This window comes from Anopheles gambiae, chromosome 3, assembly GCF_943734735.2.
Source record: "Anopheles gambiae chromosome 3, idAnoGambNW_F1_1, whole genome shotgun sequence".
Lineage (NCBI taxonomy): Eukaryota > Metazoa > Arthropoda > Insecta > Diptera > Culicidae > Anopheles > Anopheles gambiae.
Window position 1 is genome coordinate 21,435,528 of NC_064602.1, and position 20,061 is coordinate 21,455,588.

A 20,061-nucleotide genomic window follows, 5' to 3' on the forward strand; every position below is an offset into this window, starting at 1 on the left:
GTTCGTTTTCCGACTCGGGCGAGAATAGTTCCGATTCAATGTTGCGCAAAAAGAAGGTTAGGTAGATGGCTGGAAAGAAATGCGCTCACCCAAAGCGAGTTGGGGCAGCAATTTTATCATCAACCCCGTAGCGTACGTGTGACCGTACGCAGAGCGATCGTGCAGGTCCCTTTGCTCCACACGAAAGGATCTGCATGCGCTTGGGCGAGAGCGCGCGCCTCATCGACTCCGGAAAAAAGATAGTGCAAGAAGCCGGCTAAAATGGCCTTTCGCACATATACACACATACACCCTAGTACAATGTACCACAGGGCACACTTACATCGTGTAACCCGCTCACAACACCTTCACAGCTCTCCACCGCCTTTCCCTAAAAAGCCTCAAACGACCGAACATAGAAGTAACAAGGTTTATCGTTTTACCCAAAGTCTCATGCAGCTTTCAGAGGCGGTGCCGAAAGGGGCTGAACCGGGAGGCACGGTATAGCGCGATGGCGCAACGTTTCCAACGGCTCCGTTTTTACGATACCATTTCGAAGGCGTGCGCGAGCACTCGTGAAGCTCGGAAAAGTGTGAAGCCGTGTATTGGCAGGAGCACCCAAGAGCAGGGAAAAAAAGTATAACCTAAAAGCGGCGAGAAAATCCTAAAAGCAAAAAAAGAAAAGCACACACACATTTTACTTACAAAAGCGCCAACCGTTTTCGGTTTACAGCTGATTTCTTTGCCTTTGTCGGCGGAGGGCGCCTTTTAGCATGCCGGCTGCAACTGACTTCATCACACACATACACGGGTACCCACGGGGAAAGGGGTGACGTCGGTGCGGCACGGTGGGGATTTTGTCGAGCGAAAAACGGGTTTTCCTTGCCCTTGCAGTGAATCGTTCGGAAGCACACTTTTGCATGGAAGTGCGGGATAAGAAAGTCTTCTTCCTGATTCTTTTCACTCCGCAAGCGCACTCTCTCAGTTCGCTGGTTAATACAAGCGCCTGATCCTTCTGCTTAATCTCAATGCAAAAACGGAGGCGAAAACTTTGCCCATGCCCCGAAGCTCTCGGTATAACTATCACAATTTTTTCGCGTTTGCATAAATTATTCAAGAGATTACAAAATAATCGAAAGAATGGGTAACGTTGTAGGGATGCGATGGGAGGGAAAACGCAATAGCCCACTTTAAGGTTGCGATTGCAAATTAAACCAATTTTATAATGCTTACTGTGTGTCTCGCCTGGATGGTGATATTAATTATGCACAGGCTAACGTTAATGCTGGAATAAAACATTGTGAATCCGTGCCGTTACGTGCTGGGGAGCAACGCCTTTTTTGCGTAGAAAATATAATATTCTAATTGGCTTCAGTCTACATTCTGGTTTCCAAGTACAACACAAACTTTTTAAAGCTGGTGCAATTTCACGCCGAGATTAAATTTTGAAATTAAGTCAACGTTTGTGGACCTTACTTCTCTTATTTAACAGTAAACAGACATAACCTTCAGAAAGAACAGATTTCCACAAACTCGAAGGTAAAGTAGCGCCAGAAATAGATACTTAGGGAGATGGGGTACTGAAGATGTCTACTGAATCAGACAGGCAGAAGAGTAATGGCTTGGTCCTAAGGCCCACTAATTCAGAATACTTGAAAATTACCATTACCAGAGCTATTGAGACTGGGAGGATCTTGACCACAAGTACCCATACCAATAAGTAGTATCAGAACTGACAATGAGTAGATAACTTCATCAGGAAAATGTAGAACCAAAACGAACATAATGACTGAAACTGATATAACATGTAGAACTTGGTCTATCAGGTCCTCCTTTACAAAATTCTGGATTTTAAAATGATCCAGATGAATGGAAAGAATGAAGCCATGAATCGTGACGTAGGCAGTGACTTGAATCGATGTTAGAAACAGGTTCGTCCAAAAAGTAGACAATAATAAGCATAAGCCTATCGATCCCGTGGTACATTGGTATTCGCAAGAATTTAAAACATACACGTCATGGCTTTTAGCCTCATATGGGCCGTCCCTCCGTAGTAAGGACTGACTATCCGGCTGAGAGGTACTATACAAGTCTCTAAAGCCTGTATAGACCAGCAATGACCGCGAATCGAAGAATAGACATAAGCAGACTATGAATAGTCAAGAACCAAAGTTAGGCATTAATTGTTGTAAGTTAAGCAAGAATAATGATTCAGTCCTAACCATGGATTTGAAAGCGTAGAAATAAAATAGGAATTAAGAATATGGACGGTGAGCAAGAGAGGAAACAGTAACAGTGATAGAGATAGGGGATCAAGAACCAGAACTGAAAGCGAAATCCAAACCTTAGTATGAAACGGACACATCTAGCAGGAGAAAGAGGAATATAGATATTTACCAAGCGGGTGATTACAATATTGATTCCATGTCAAACCAAATACAATAGCAGAACCAGAATTATTTCCTCTACGACTTGTGTTTCTGTCAGATATTAACACATTTACTCCGTTTATAAATAACTCCAAAAGCAGCATCTGAACCGAAACAGTTACCAAAACAGTTCCATCCGAGAATTGTCATGTCTGTCGCATCCGATGAACTGAGTCAATGTAACCAATTATCATTTTTTGAACTACAAAAAAACAAGAGCACCTAACAACTCACACAACCACGACGGCTCGGCAAACAAGTTTTGAAATTAAAAATAGTTTATGATGCACATTATGATGCATCAGCGTGTTTCTCGCGACTGAATATTATAGCCAAGCTATCACACACCGGCAAACCGGCCAATGAATCACCAGCAAGACACGGACGGACGGACTCTCATACAGTCTTCTGTAGCACCATATTAAAAGTTGACCATTTTGCGTGTCACACACATCCCACGGCAAGACACGGCAAATGTGCTCGTTTTTCTCTCGCCATCAGTGCTGATAGCATCGGAACCGCTTAAAAATAGCTTTCATAAACACGTCTCGCGCACCACACGTTGCTCTCACGAGCAGGCCAGAGAGCAATGCCAGCGAAACAGCAAAACTGAAGGCATTGAGGTGATCCCAAAAATGACTCACGCACGCACAGACGCACCACAAAAACATTAAGCAGCACAGCACAGCCATGATATCAGAAAGTGTTTGCCATCCCTTCCCCATCGCGGGTTGATGTGCTCAATGCTCTTTAAACATTAGAGCTCCTCTACACTGGCCGAGTCGCCGTGCAAGTCAACGCCGTCAGCTGCTGCTGCTGCTGCTCTCGTGCTTTGCTCATCTCGCTCACGCGGATTAGGAAAACGTTCCATGTACTGCTGAGCTGTGCGTCATCGGTTATTCGACGTTAATTCTACGCACCTACTTTTATATTGCAACACACTGCAACGGAACTCGATCGAGTCGTTGACGATCGAGTACGCAGCCGAGAGCCGATGATGACGGCGATCGCCAAGCCGTGTGTGAGCGTGAGCGATCTGTTCTCTCTTTCTGTCTTTCTCTCTCTCCTTCTCTCGCGTATGGGAAGAAATGTGATTTATCTCTGCCATCATCAATACGCCAGCATCAGGGTCCAGCAGGCAGCGATTCCGATGATGATCGTATGTGTGGTTTGTTTTTTTTTTGTCTCCCTCCTGCTCCATACTTCACCCTCTTGCCAACAGCCATCTCCCCCCATATCCCGACACAACATTTAAGCTGGGAAGCAAACAGCAAAAAAGCGAGTAAATCGTGCTTAAAAGCTCACCCTCCACATTCACCTCTCACATCACGCATTCGCTGCTGCGTCCGATAGCATACATGCGCGTTTAAAAATGCTTACACCCCCTGCAAAAGCCCACCGCAGCCCACCCCTTTGCCCGCGTCGATCACAATACGTCGATCTCGTCGTCCGGGCCCCTCAGTCAGAGAGAGCATTATCACCAACGAAGAGGAAGGAGAAGGGAAAAGAGTAAACGCGAACGAATGCGAGGACGCGTGGGTACCGGGGGCGAGCGGGGGGAAAGTTCGTCGTTCGAGTGACGGATTATGCCCGCCGCGTTCTTTGCGCCCTTCCGCTTCAACTGTTGTTTCCTCCCGTTCGCCACACTATTTCTTTCTTTCTACACAACCACGCACACAGACAGGAGACACGTAAATCAATGGATATAACCCGGTGGAAGGAGGGGGGAGGGGGGGTGGTGATGCTACAAGGGTGCTCGAATCGAACGTTCACCTACACGTTTCATTTCGAATCGATCGGTAACGAGAATAGCAGCGGCGCAGCACCATCAATTCGATTTGTGATTACATCGGTGCGACGTCGATGATACTTGTGTGTCGACGGCTGGCCGTTTATCGATGTACGTGTGTATGTGTGTGTCTGTGTGTTCGTGTATGTTGTCCTATGCGTGCTGCTACTCTAGCGGAGAGGTTCCGCGATCGATTTTTTTTTAATTTGTAACCCAACTGCGCCACTATCAACACTATCGGTAAAGCAAATCTTTTTCCCTATACTGTATTGCAAATGAGATTTAATCAGTCAGCTTTTTAAGTTTTTCAACAATGTTTTAAGTAGTTTCACAATGTTTGCTAAGTGTGAACAGAGAGTAGGAAAGCAATACATTTAATTGCAAAATTGTTGTAGTTTGATCTGATGAAATGTATCATATATTGCCTCAGCATTTGATTTGGATTGTTAGTAGATTTTCCAAACAAATCAAAACAAAAAGACAATTTAGTGAAATCTTTACAAAATGAATTTGCTAGCCCATATGTTAGCAGTCGATGTCGCTAACTTTTCACTCTAAGGCATCATTTTTGCCAATATTCATAAATGTTTGCCTCTAAGGCTTTAAAACGCATCGATTTTTGTCTGTAAGGCAAAATGTTTTATTCTTCTACAAATCATGATAAATTTAACTAGTATTGAAGCAATTGTAGATAGGCATAACACTAATTTTGCGGCAAATGAACCGATATCAACAATGGCACGCAGTTTTAATTCATTCTATGCAGGAGTTGATTTTCACACATCTATGTCTACTATTAGTGAAGGTCTCCGCTACATTAATCTATAATAACTTACGATATCTTGTGGGGCCATCATTGGCGGACAAGAATTATAAAATAAATAAATAAATAAATAAATTGTTTGACGACTTTGACGAACACTACAAACATTGTGTGATGTTATTGTTTTTGTTGAAAAAAAAAGAAATTTGATAAATTCTCAAAACTTGTTTTCTTCTTCTTCTTCTTTTGGCTCAACAACCGTTGTCGGTCAAGGCCTGCCTGTACCACTTGTGGGGTTTGGCTTTCAGTGACTTTTGGATTACCCCCGATAGCAGGATAGTCAGTCCTACGTATGGCGGCACGGTCTAGTTGGGGCTTGAACCCATGACTGGCATGTTCTTAAGTCGTACGAGCTGACGACTGTACCATGAGACCGGCGACTGTACCATGACACCTGAAAAAACACGTCAACTTTCTCACAGCTTTAAAATTTACAAAATTGAAAAAAATAGACAATTGTTATACATTCAATTCTGCCAATTAAATAATTGATTACGAAACTGAAGTCGAACAAAATTTGGAACACAGAGTTTCAGACAATTTTGAAAAAAATGGACTTGCAGTGAAAACTTGATGCCTTAGGGACAAATGTTGATGCACACTGTCCAAAATTGCTGCCTTAGAGACAAAAGTATGCGAATTAGGGCCAAAATTTTGCGGCAATGACTGTTTGTTGAAAAACAACACTTAATTTCCTGTTGCGTGACATCTTAAGCAATGTGAAGTAAAGATAGAATAGATTGAGTTGGTGTGGAAGTTGTGACGCATTAGTATTAATTCCAGCAGACAAACGCACACGCATACACCAATAAAAGATCAAATCCCTTAAGCCAACATCCCTCCCCAATAACAACAACAGCAACAAAAGTAACAAAAATTTCCGTAAAAACCATCGCATTGATATCGAGGAGTGGGCTTTGTGTTCACTTTTTTGTTGTTGATGTTGTTTTGTTTATCTCCCAGCGCGAACTTTCGTTTAATCATTCACCCCGTGTAAGCGATTCATTCCCTTCCCCAGCAGTTGCTCCTTTTCTCAACACTCTCGCTATGGGGATGGACAGAACGCGCACACATAGGGGAAAGCGGGGCAAAATGGGCATGTGGGGCAAAATGGGCACCCTCTATTTAAGCATTATTTGACTACAAAAATACTTTCCAATGCTCAAAATGTATTCATTAGAGTGTTCTATGAACACCATGTAAGTTTCATAACCCTAACACAACAAATAACCAAGAAAAGTGCAAAATAAGGTTAAGTAGCATATTGATGTAATTTTTGTCACTTCGAAAATAAGCTTAACCCAGTGTCACAGGGATGCGTTGAAGTTTTACATTATATATTGTTAAAGATATGATATTTCTATACAATTTGTCTGAAGAAAGCAAGGCGATCGAATGCGTATTTTTACTAATATAACATAAAATACAAAAATGCTTCACGTGGGGCAAAATGGGCAGTTACGCTTGGGGCAAAATGGGCAGATACTTTTGACAAATGGCGTTTGGTGAGGCTATGGTGTTGTATTTGTCGCCTCAATAATGATAACAGACACAGCTTCAAAAGAATCGATTTTGTAGATTTAAACGTGTAAAAACTGTTTTAATTTTGATAACATATTTTTGGAAGAATTTTAAGGGCTTTTCTGACCAGCAAAACAAAAGATAGAACGAAAATACATTTCACGAAACGTGCGCAAAAGCATAGACCATTACCTAAGCGCAGTTGTTGTGGCCCATTTTGCCCCAGTGTTTTGACGTTTCACAGTTTGTTTACATATGCCCATTTTGCCCCAGGGATATGCCCATTTTACCCCGCGTGTCAAAAATGCTTCTCGTAAAACATCAACTTTTATTTTACATTATTTACATGTTTTTAAGTTGTTTTCATTCTATGTGGCAATTTAAATCCATAGATAAATGGTGGAAGCATGCAATAATGAAAGAAAAATTGTGTTTTATGGCATATTCAAAGGAATATTCAGTAAACTGCTTAACATGCCCATTTTGCCCCGCTTTCCCCTACACTCCTTCCTTCACTGTGTGCGTTCGCGGATCGGGGTTTGGTTAAAGTTTAACAACACAACAACCTCTCTCTCTCTCTCTGTCTACACGGCACCGTTGTTCACGATCGGCATCAAATTCATTCCAGTCACGATCACACACCCGGCAACCATTTTCGAGGTTCGCGTTCGGGATATCGCGCGCGCGCGCGCGCACCCGCACACACCAAATGCGCATGATCACATTGTACACACGCCAACCCCCGCCCCATCGTGATCCGTGATCCCTTCCTGCGTTGGCTGGCTGGAAATGTGCGAGAACGAATCACCAACCCCACTCCCCACCGAACAACCAGAGCAGCAGCAGCAGCAGAGTCATGATGCACAGAGTTCAGCCGATAACAAAGAGCAGACGATCGCGGCGCACGGACGAATCCTGAGCGTGGGGAGTTTTCTCTCCAGCAGTGAACGCTCGAGATATGCCCGGAGGTGGAAATATGGACGGGGTGGTGGTATACAGACACACATTTCCACAACCCAACTCGGTGAGCGCTGAGGGGTTGGGGATGTTCCTTTTTTGTTCTGGGGTTTGATACTGGCCGCTTACCAGACACAGGATGAGGAGGAGGAGGGCACACACAACGGTAGTGGTGGTGGTGTGTGATTCTGTGTGGTAGAATTATTTTTGGAACAACTCCAACACACGCCAGCCACCCCGAGCCATGCTTCGCTTCGGTAGGGGATGGAAAATGAAAACAAATCTCTCGAAAAGTAGAGCACCAGAATGGTCTCTGTGTGTGTGTGTGTGCGTGTTGATGGTTTGTGTGTGCGTTGCTGGGGATGCTTCATTACATTGGGGAGATGTTTTAAAAACAACGCAATCAGCGGAGAATTCATTCTTTGTTGCGCATCAGACATTTAATTACTTTTAAAGTATGTTGCGATAGCGAAAGAGATATAAAACATGCTAAACAAGCTTCATGAAACACTAGAAAGCTGTGGAGACATCCCCAGCATTGCAGGGAAATCCCCGTAACCAGTGAGTCATAGGGTCGTGGTGAGGTTTCTTCCATGATTCATCTAATGAGCCGCCGAGTGCGGCAAATCGATGAGAACATTTCAAACCCAAACAAACGGGGTTGAATTTTTCAACATAACCTTTGCCCCCCCCCCCCCCCCCCCATGAATAATGTTGCACCACATGTTCCAATATTCATACCGACACAGCCCAACCACCCCCTCCACTCCATCCTCAACGCTTTGTTTACGCTAAATGCAGCAAATTGTTTAATCAACGCCGATAATATGCTCCCAGTGCCTAATCCGACCCCGGGGGCACGGCACAACGCCGGGGACGGGAACTCCTCCCCGCCACACAATGCTGTCGCAAGCATTGAAAAAGGCAACAAAAAAACCTCACCCACAACTCGAAAAAAAAAACAGTGCAACGCAACAATTTATTCATTTGCATCGCATGAAAAAAATGGCACGCAACGGCTGGGGAGGGGGCAGGGAAGAGCGAACAACACAACTCGAACAGCACTACTCCAGACATACAAAACGGAGTCGGCCACCCCAATCGAACAATACAATGGTGGAGGTCCCCCCACACGACAATGCATCACCCTTCCCTGACCCTTCCGTTTGTTTGTTTGTATGTATGTGTGTCTTTCTATACGATCCAGTGAGTTTGTATGTGTGTAGGTGTGTGTGTCTGGTGTGTGCCCTTTGATCGTGTCCCGTGAAGCGTGCTGTTCACTCGCCAGGAACGGGTGACGGAAACAAACAAAACATGAAAAGAAGGCGCAACTTTTCTCAGACTAGCTGCAAACAAACACAAAAAAACGGTTTGGACGTTGATGACCCCAACAACCCGGTGGTGTGCTGCGACTGCTGCTGCTGCCTCTAGAAGCGAAAGCACCAACCCCAAGCTCCCCCTAGAGGTTTTGAAAGATGGCATCCAAAGACAAAGAATAAAAGCGTCTCGGAACGGAACGGCGACAAAGATCGACACCCCAAAGCGGAAGCACAGAACGAACGCACCCGAGAGCTGCGTAAGAGAGATAATGCCACTGATACAGAGTGGTGGGTGTTGTGGGAGCGATGTCTATTTTACAAACCGTTTCCGACAACTTCTTCGCATACTTTGGATCCACAGTCGACCCAGGATACGAAATTAAACACAATCCCAATAGGTCGTGTTTACCTATTTTAATCACATCTCTCGGGGGCGGGGAGTGGAGAAAAGCGACGTGGTGAAATAATTGCCAAAATGCCCTGCGCCTCAGGTCCAGAGGGGCATGAAGAGCATGGTGGCGAGTTTAAAGGTCAAACGATATTGCAAAGCGTCCGTAGGAGCGTTTTAGAGGGAAAACGAGCGACAAGGAATAAAGGGCAACCAAAGACGCATGATGAAATGAGCGCGCCCAACAAATTGGATTGGGTGAAATCCACTCCATAACGGATGGTGGTGCCGATTTTACGCCCCACCGGACAGGAGTGGTCCTCTCTTAAGCGCTGCCAGGGTTTTAAAGTAATACATCTTGCGTGTCCTGATGGCTGTCAAAAATTGGACCAGCTTTAACAAGTCCCGGGAAGTTGAAACGTGCTGACAGGGAAGCCGATTTATAATAAGCGATTAAAGCAGGGGGCAGATGAGTGCAAGTTAGTGATGGGAAAATGAAGTTTTCGTCGGAATCGATTCCAGCTAGCTCCGAAGTTTTCTGGAATCAATTCCGGATAGTAGGTCCAGAATCAGTTTCGGGAATCGATTCCGGAATCGGCTCCGGAATTGGTTCCAGAATCGGCTCCGGAATCGGAATCGGCTCCAAAATTGGTTCCGGAATTAGCTTCGGAATCGAAATCGGCTCCGTAATTGGCACCGGATTGGTTCCGGAATCAGAATCGGAATCGATAATGAAACGGAGTCGGTTTTTGCAATTTCCATAATAATAGGCGATTGGGTCCAATGATGCTACGTATTGAAAGCCGCAAAGAATCAAAATTTATTTGTAAACAATCCTTTCTCATGGAGATTTCTGGACTAATTTTGCTTCTGTAGCTTCTTATTTCAATTAAAAAACAGATTCTAATTCCGGAGCTAGTTCCATTTCTGGAGACCAAACTGGAGATTCCGATTCTGGAGCCGATTCTGATTCCAGAACCGATTCCGATCCCGGGCTCGATTCTGGAGCCATTTCTAGTTCCATTTCTGGAGTCATTCCTGAATCCGTTACCGAAGTAATTTGGAATTTCCATGTTGATTCTGATTCCGGAGCCAACTCCAGGATCGACTCCGGTGTCAACTCCGGAATCAGCCCCTGAGTCAACTCTGGAATCGGCTCCCAAGTCAACTCCGGCATCGGCTCTGGAATCGGATCCGGAATTGGATCCGGAATCGACTCTGGAATCGGAATCGATTCCAGCATCGGAATCGATTCCAGTATCGAAATCGGTTCCAGAATCGAAATCGAAGTCGGAATCGGGTAGGTCCTATTCCGAGCTCCCACCACTAGTGCAAGTAAACTAAGTGTAAAATAGTTCTTTTATTTCTATTAGAGGTAGTGTGGAAATGACAATGAATGTCTGGAGCTTTGAATTTTGTTTCAGTAAAAATGTGTTCTAAGCACTCAGCGGAAGACATTTCAATGTTCAACGATTAAACATTCATTTAGGACGAAATTAGACTCTTTCAATGATTTTCAATGCTTTTTTCAAATAATTCTTCCTCTCCATACAATAAAAGTGGGGGAAAATTAGAAATTAATCATAACATATATTTAAAATGTTGAGATTCAACGAATTCTAGCAAGTTTATCAATAAATATAACCTCAAAAACAAAAACTAAATGTTCATACTCACGCCTTCTCTAATCCATGCTCTATAAGATTAAGATATCTTCGCTCAAACTCACACAACCATGGTGTGTATCACCACATTTTCCCACAGAAACTAGAGCTAAAGCCAATGTTCTTGCTACTTTTTTTGTGTATATCGAAAAACTAACAAGACAACTATCACTAAAACTATACTGCGGCATCATCTTGCAGATCTCTCTCCTGTTTTTACGGTCGCTTTTAGCTCTTGGTAAAGCTGGGGGCTTCCGTTTTCCGCTCACCGGCAGGGCAGGCAGTTTGTTCATCTGAATAATTTGTTTTAAACCTCTTCGTTCAACACCTCTTCTCCATTGCGAGCGGAACACTACCAACACGGCCAAGATAGAGTGTGTATGTTACGTTGTACCCCCAAACATCCTTCTGTCACTTCATCCCGCCCGTGCAACTCTCCCACCCAAAAGCAAGACGGATCGGTTTTTGGGGAAAGCCGTTTTTGAGCGAAAACTTTTCCTCCTCCTAATCACAAAACCCGGTCAATGAAGGCGAAATAGGTGCGGGGAGGGATGTTTTACCTTCCGGCATGAAACGACGAACCCGGATGATGATGATTCATAAGGATATCGTCACCACCATCGTCATCGTCGTCAGCAAAATCGGAGACCACCGAGGAGGCATACGGCTCCAACAGCAGCAGTAGCAGCAGCAGCAGCAGTTTGATCAACGCCAACGGCCACAAACACGACAAGTTGGCGTTAGTGTTGTGCTAACAATGTTCGCTCCTTTTTTTTGTTTATCCTCTCTTTTGTTTGGCAGCAGTTGTTGGTTGGTTTTTTTTGTCGTGACTGCCTATGTATGGTTGGTCCTTCGGGCTTAGAGTACCAATTAGCACGCAATGCTGTCGCTGTTAGGTGAAAGAAGAACGCAGTTGCACGCCTACTTGGCAGAACGGAAGGCTCAAGAGGAGGTGTGTGTGTACGCTTTTCGCGGGCGCCATAGCGACACGCTATAACCTCGCGAGTTGTGTCGTCCTGTCTGTGGGGCTCCCCTTCGTTCCTCGGTAAACCTGGTGGTAAGTAACAAAAAGAAAAAGCATCCACAACCGAGGGAACTGTGGTGGCATTTTCGCGCGAGAATCAAACCACGAAACAAAAGTGAAGAAAAAAAAACCTTCCAGTAGTGACGGAAGGCACAAAATTCCGCATTTTATCGGATAATCTCACCTGAAGTGAAGTCATTAACGATTCCGAAGCCGTACCCCGCGTGTACTAACGCACACGAATGTATGTGTCTGGGGTCGGAAAATCCTAACCTTCCCTCGCCCCCCCCCTGAAGTGAGCGTCCATAACACATCGGTATTGCTTTGCGGCGCCTGAAGGATCTTCGATTCAAGCGGGGGTGTTGTTTTTTTTGTTATTTGGGTGTTAGGGGAGAGCAACACTGGCAGACGGACAAAAAAAATGGCGTGAAGAGAAGGGGGAAGGGCAAAAATAACCTAAACGGCCAAGTATGATCGATCGTGCGCCGTATTGGCGTGATTTTTGCCACTTGCGTCAAATCCCAGCCAACATGTGGCGCATTTTCGAAGCAGATGTGACCGGGTAGTGGGGATGGAGTTTTTTTGTTTTATTTTGTTAGACGGTTAGCTGACGCATTATTGTGTGACATTCAAGAAAATGTTGCAAACACAAACACAGAATTATTTTGGGAAGGAACTCCTCTATAAAGTATTATTCCACATATGAATAAAACTTGCTTTAACCCGTATCAGTGAGGGGTAATAATTGATACTGCTTCAAGCTTATCGTACTTCACCTTCATTCGCATTCAAGCTACGCAACCTCTCGTTCAATGCAATAAAATGGCCACCAAGTGAACAACATTCATCGTGCCCGAGTGTTGCGCCATTGCACTAGAGCGAGAGAGAGCGAGAGAAAAACTCCAACCCAACACAAGCTTTACCAAAGATAAGATAAGAACGATCCAATCCCCCATCGGAATGCCATACGCCAATCCTTGAGCCATGGGGTACCACTGTCCTTGGGCCCGGGGGGGAAAGGGGGCGGCGGCAGCAGTGCAAGACTTCGGCGGTCGGTGCTCACGTTCTGCCCATAAATAATTACAGCCCCCCGCGCTCTGGTGTGGTTGGTTTTATCACATCACAGGCTCGCCTATAAAACCCCGATGCAACCGCTGTTAGCAAACACACACACACACACACACACCCATTCTTATCTTATCACTGGAGCACAGGAAACCATTGGCTAAGGCTGGAGTGAGGCGGTATTGGCGGGTTTAAAATGTTTTTCTTGCAACCAACTACTCCGCACCGCACCGTCCGCCATTGGTGTTGCCGTACGCTCCACCTCTCTCTCTCTCTCTCTGTCTTGCGTGCCAGCTGCTCCACTACTACAGCACCAGCTCCGCTCCAATCGAACGCAGGCGATAAGAGCGCACGAACCCGTACGAACGACGCAGCAGCAGCAAACAAATTGAATACGTGTGGGCGGATTGATTGGTTGGTTGGTTGGATCGTGGTATGGGAAGGTAAATGAAACATCCATTGCAAATCATCCATCATCCTCCACGCAGAAGAGGATGTAGCACTATTTGCGCTCAGCTCAATTCATTTAACTTTATTTGCTGTGATGAAGGGGGGGAGGAAAATCAATGGCACCGAGAAAATGGCACTGCAGAGCGATTGAAATCACGCAACCAAGCTGTCAATGAATGAATGGGGCAGAAACACTTCACAGGATGCGGTTTGAAATACAAGGATCAATTTTTGAGAAAATGTTTTATGCGTTCATTTGTGTGAGCACATGTAGCGGAATTTGGGGCAAGTGTGCCATACGGGGCAAGAGTGCCACCAAGCATTTTTCCTTAAAAACTTTAGTTTAATGATCAATTGTGTATACAGTTGGTTGCTTTCCAATGACTAGGTATACTGAGCCGACAATTTCATATAGACCAATCGAAATTTCCCATTGTTTTGAACTGATTTATGTTGAGTTTCAAAATTGAGCAGAATATTATAATTTTTTAATCCAAGACCAGCAACAACCCATATTGCGATACAGTTTGTGATGAAAAGGGGTTCATTGGTGTTGATCAACTTTTGACGTTGATTTTTAAAATTCATTTTATTTATTTATATTTTTTTAATACTACGTCTACTTTTAATTGTTTTTTTCATGAATAAGATGTTGAAGCATCGATTGTTGTCAAAATGTCAGTTTAAAGTGGTTTGCCCAATGAGGCACAGATCAAAATGCATAACAGTGGTTTTTTGCTCCGCTTTCTCCTATTATTTTAAATACACTATAAAACAACCAACTAGAGGTATACTAAACAAATATATTATTGATCGTTATGCCAACAAAATAGATGTTTGAAATACTATTTTATGTAGACATTTTTTTACCGTAAGCATTTCCAAATTGTCCTACCGTCTCTCTCCAATTCATTCATTCCATTTATTTGTTGTCCATTTGCATGAAAAACAAAACCAGCTCATTCATGACCTGGCAACACCCCTGCTACTTACTCACGTCCGCTTCATACAATGCTTTACCAGTTTAGCATCTCTCTAGGAATCAGCCGCGTATCGCGTGTGTTCATTCATTTCCTACCGAGCGCCAACCAAACGAAACGGAAAACCCATTTCACCACAATTGTTGTTTAATTCGATGAAAATGAAAAGAATGAACCATTGGATGGGGCGGCGTATGGGAAGAGGAGTGCAAAAAATCTGCGCTCCGATGCATTTCTTTGCCTCAGCTGTTAACACTCCCCACCAGTAGCAGCTTGGACCCTTTTCGTCGGCCTGTAGCATGGAATTACAGCTGATTTGCAGGCCATTTTTTTCCTTTTTTTTAACTATACGCTTGAGGTTACAATGAAGCTCAAAGGATTAATCGCTCTTCTAAGAATCGTTGCCCACACGCTGACCTTGTAAAATCATTATCAGATCGAAGAGAAAACAAACCGAAAACTAGAAGAACATAGTTCCATTTTTTATCGAAAGTAACATCACGCAATGGTGGTGTGAGTTATTAATATGAACACCAACTCACATAAACACACACACACACACACAGACAGCACTGGCGTGCAGGTGTGTACCATGCTTTCATTGCCCCAGCACTTGCATTCTAACAGCGTTCCCACCCACCCACAAACAACGACAACGGGGGGTTGTACCATCGGTCAGCACCTTCCCGCAGACGCCAAGACGAGTCACCAGACCGGCGGGGCCATAACAACACAACGCAATGCCGCAATATTGGAAAAGTAATAGCGACCTTCCCTGCCACCGACTCTGTACCCCGAAACGCACCACTTCACGAGCGCACACACACACACACACACGTGCCGCGCACCAGACAAATATCCCCCCTCTCTTCTGCACCCTTGACACCCCCCCGTCCACTTCGGCGAGACGAAAAATAAACCCTAACTAAGAACGAACGCATACAACTTTACTCTCCCCCGGCACACACACAAACACATCAGTCGTGGTCGTCGCCGTCTAGGATGGAAATCGTTTTTCAACCCGGGAAACACAGAACCAAAGTCCTGGGGTTTAGGGTGACCGTCCTATCACACCACGGGTTATGGAGGAGGAGGGTTTAATTAGTCAGCGACAGGCTGATACGAGTACCCCCCCCCCCCCTTCCCTCCCCCCCCCCTTAATGTGTGCATGTGTGTACAAGGATGAACATCATCACCTTAATTTAGTATGTGCCGAGGAGGGGGAATCGAAGGGTTCATCCACCAACCCTCCTATCCCCCGCTCTATACCGGGTGGGAGCTATATTTAGCCAGTGATTGTAGATAAAGCAACCGAAACGTGAGTGTGTGTGTGCCCAAGAATGGCCGATACCGAGGCCCAAGCACGCGCACGTACACGCGAGTGAAAGAAAGAGAGAGAAAAAGGGGAAGAGAGAGAGAGAGAAAAGAACCGCACGAACAGAACAAATCGAACCTGGGGTGAAATCGTTGGTGGAGCACACCGAAACGGACCGAGAATCTTTTTTATCAATACGCGTCCCACAATCCGCGCGCCCACCCAATTTCCTTCCGCGCGTGGTGGACGCGCGTTCCACCGCATTGGATGCAACGTGCAAGATCAACGACACATACCTACACCACACCGCCATCATCCTGCAAACGAGTGAGAGAGAGAGCGAGAGCGAGACCAAGAGCGATGTGTGCGTGAAAGAAAGAGAAACAAAAAGTCTAAAAAACACGCCGCCGCCGCTGCACACACCGCGACAGACGACGACGCATTGCTGCACACGTGTGTGTGAACGATAGATTTAGAAGTGTGGTGGGGGGAGAGGGAGAGGGGTTGAGTAAAAAAGGGAAAGGAAAAGAACCTTTATACTCTATCTTTCTCTCTCTCTCCTTCGTTCGTTGTGCGCTAGGTAAACAACACCTCCACCGCTCGTTTGTGCTTTGTTTTTATATCTTCCCTTCTCTCTAAATCGCTTCCTACCACGACGACTTCGGCTTGTTGGCAGATCCAACAGTCATCTATCCTCCATTCCTTTCATCAAACCCCCCCCCCCCACCTTCTTCCCACCCCCATTTTTTTAGACGAACACGGGTGGATAAACTCTACCCAGATCTGAACGGCGTTTTGGACCCATCTTCGCTATGACTTAGTGACTATTGGTTTTATTCTGTATTCTGTAAGAATTCTCCGCATGTTCTGTCCGGAGTGAGCTCAAGTAGCCCTTTCCAAGTAGCAGCTGGATCGAAGTACACATTGGGAAGCATTTTCTCATCAAATCACCAGAAGTAACACTGCTAAAAGGAACCATTTTGTGTCGACAGTTCCCAAAATTTAAACCTAAGTGCCAATTTCAAACATTCTGTATTACTCACCTTATTAAAACAATCCTTGTAACACATGATGACCGAATGGGGAGAATGAAATCCGTTTTTTTCCTATTCGTCATCACAGTCCTTTCGCCACACACACACATACAAACACACACAAGAGCACTCACACGCACGGTAAAAAGGAAGTCGTCCGCTTCTTTGTTTCGTTTTTATTTGCGTATATTTACTGCTTTCCTTTCCCTTTTTTTCTCGAGTAAAACGACACTTGAATGCCCAGACACACACACGTACGCACACACTGTACTCATACGCACACACACACACACTGTGTAGACGATTACGCATACCGGTGCTTCCAAGGTCTTCGCGGAACCGGCATGCAAAATCCGCCAAACCGCGGTGTGCGCCGGCCGGTTTTGATTCCGTGATTCGGGGCGAAAGGGATTGCTTCCCCTTAATCCCTTCCAAACCAAACACCAAAAAGGGTTGAAAGGGTTAGCTATCGCAAGACAGAAAGCGAAACCATAATCTGTGGGGGACACTTCACACACGCCGGGAAAGGATTGTTAACCGTTTGATAACTCTGCCGGAGCGAGACACACGCGTCTACTACGACCGACCGGCAGTGCTGACTGCCGTCACAACGCAACTGCTACTGCACTGCACGAATGTGTGTATCCTACAGAGCCTGCTGTATTTTGTCATTTAACCGTTTCGGTTTTAGTTGGCTGTCATCCGTTCCGTCACCTTTGTTATCAATTCCCTTCGCAAACACGCACGCAATCTGCCAACGAAACCACACACTCGGTTTGACCACACAGCGAAACACACACACCATAGACTGTCGAAGGAGGCAGAGGCTAACACACCGACGCAAATGGCCGCCGATAAGCTCGGTGACACCACCGCTCGTTTGGCTCGGTTTTAATCAGATTAAACAATTGCGATAGAACTCTGCACCTGGTTTGAGATACACACACACATGCACACATGCACACTCAGAAATTACATCCCTGTCCCTGCACTTTTACACTCTCAGTAGAAAAAAACCGGTCACGATCCGGCGCGTCTTATCGCTCGCTGGTGTCATTTTAGCAACAATGCCGAGAATGCCGCCGGAAAGGTACCGAAACAACAACAAAAAAACTTATCACACAACACTACGCACAGTGAACACACACACACACAAAGGGGAGTAGGGATTGCAATTTTCCTCGAACGTACCCCCCGATCGCTGTGAATGTTGAACGGGGGACGCTGGAGACAAACAGAAAAAAACGCACACCGCACAGCGCAAACAACACACGGCCAGCAGCAGCCAGCAGGTAAAAGTAAAAATCACTGACAATTCGAAATTCCGAACGAAAACAACAGTGTGTGCAGTGCGCGAACGGCACCGCGGGCCGCGACCGGATTGCGAGCGTGAGCGTGAGAAAAGGGAGAACGAGCGAGCGAGCGTTAGGGAGTGAGAGCGAGCGAGCGAGCGCACCCGCACCGCATGTGTGGGATCGTGTGCGTGAGCGAGCGCGCGCTGCCTGTGTGTGCTGTGGAGAGCCCGCCGTGAGAGCAAATCCGTGTTTGGAAACGCACTGCAGGCGTATTGATGTGCGACGTGTGTGTGTGTGTGTCTGGCTGTGTAATGTCTGTAGACACGTGTGTGTGTGTGTGTTCGTAAGGGATGAGAGCAGGATGGAGGAATATGAGTGCTTCGCAGTATGCAAGAGAAGCAGGCAGGCGGCACACAACATCACCACCGAACGCACAGTTACGAAAGATGTAAAGAAGGATGTAAAAAGCACACACACACACACTCGCACGCACTAAACACTAAACAACGCGACAACACAACAACAGACCGCGCGGTACACAACCGTACAGACGGCACACGCGACAAGCAGAAAGTGCGTGCGCGTGTATGAACGGAGTGAGCGAGAGCGAGAGAACAACACGCGGTATATATACAAATGTTGGCACAAACGGACGGCACCCGGTGGAATTGCCCGTTGCCTACCTAAGAGATATTTGCGAGCGCGGACCGCGTCTCTACGGCAGAGCAGCACACGCACGTGTTCACGGACCGGTTGATGGTTTGTTTCTTAACCGTGGCCAGCTGCCGCACACTGGCCAAACCCAGTCCGCAAAAGCCGAAGTTTTGTATGGGATCGTGTCGTACACATATGGCCCCACTTACGTACCCACTTGCAGTAGAAGTGTAAATATGGTTTCACGCACACATAGACACATTCGACCCGAACGATCGCGTTCACACATACTATAACGCTCCGATTTATTCGGCATCTCACGCATACCAATGTGTTTGCTCCACCCCCTTTTCGGATTGCTTATAGAAATGATGAGGCACACATGTTTACTTTTGCTGTATGCACACATTCGCATGCGGTTTATTCCACACTTTTTCTTTCCCTTCCAACACGTGCTTTGGCATACTCACACTGTGGAGACGGCAGAACGGTCTCCCCCTTCCAAATTTACCGTTCTTCCTCCTCTCGATCTTTTTTCTTCTTACCGCGTACGGGGTACCATCAGAGCTGCGCGCTGGCTTTAGTTTTTTCTCCTCTCGTTCTTCCTTTCTCCTACCGCTCCCGGGGGCTGCGCGCGTTTCGACAGGTTCTTAGCGCAATCCAGTGCGTTGTTTTGTGGCTGAGTTGTGCTGAACGCTGTCAATAAAAATGAACCAATAATTAATGCATGTAGTACGTATTACTTTGGATAGTTTTACGTATATGATGAGAGCAACACTTACCTTAATATTTTAAAACTGGAAAACAATTTCTTTCCGTCACCTACTATAAAGATTGTTGATGATGCCAACAGGTAGGCGTTGATGAATGGCGCATGCACCTGTAACTTTGAAGACGATAAGCATTAGTTAAATTAGTACATTGAAGCACATATGAGATCAAGAAACTTACCTCAACAATTTGCTAGGATAAATCATTCCACAATGGAAGAAGAAGCAACACTGCGCAAAACGTAAACAAGGAAAGTAGGGGACACAAGAAATCGCACATCACTCCCGCACATCCTTCCACAACGAAAGTTCTGGGCAGACTGAGGATGCCTAACTCCCAGATGAGTGCGATAGCAGAAAAAATCATGGTAGATCGAGAGAGATGGGTAGACTCGATGTAGCGCAATCCAACGGTAGATGCATGTGTGTGTGACCAACGAAAGATTTCGGACCCCGCTCCTCGCGTTTTTCATCCATCGTTGTTCGTCACACGCACACACCTCTACACGCGCAGCGGTTTGCTGTCCAAAATCTAGAGAGAGAAGACAGGGCATCTCGCTTTGGCACACAGAAAAATCTCTGAAAAACTTCGGCTCTGCTACTTG

General features: G+C 45.6%; 1 protein-coding gene and 1 long non-coding RNA gene across 9 annotated transcripts in view; both read right to left on the reverse strand.

Moving 5' to 3' along the window:
- Positions 1-18,827, reverse strand: part of LOC4578253 (GATA zinc finger domain-containing protein 16) — a 242,353-nt gene extending 223,526 nt beyond the window's left edge. For 2 of the 7 annotated variants that reach the window (XM_061654092.1, XM_061654085.1), the window contains exon 1: positions 18,716-18,827. The gene's annotated coding sequence lies outside the window, so the exon portion shown is untranslated. Of the gene's footprint in view, positions 1-17,051; positions 17,504-17,928; positions 18,069-18,715 lie in introns of those variants that run through there. The other 5 variants (XM_061654086.1, XM_061654096.1, XM_061654094.1 and 2 more) reach the window with 5 other exon arrangements.
- Positions 18,828-19,071: 244 nt separating this feature from the next.
- Positions 19,072-20,061, reverse strand: LOC133392776 (uncharacterized). Of its 2 annotated transcripts, XR_009765807.1 has the most exons (3): positions 19,638-20,061; positions 19,469-19,572; positions 19,072-19,382 (listed from the first exon to the last, which is right to left on the reverse strand). It is a non-coding gene; the product is annotated as an uncharacterized LOC133392776 (long non-coding RNA). The 2 variants fall into 2 exon arrangements; XR_009765806.1 differs by having other exon boundaries at positions 19,469-20,061.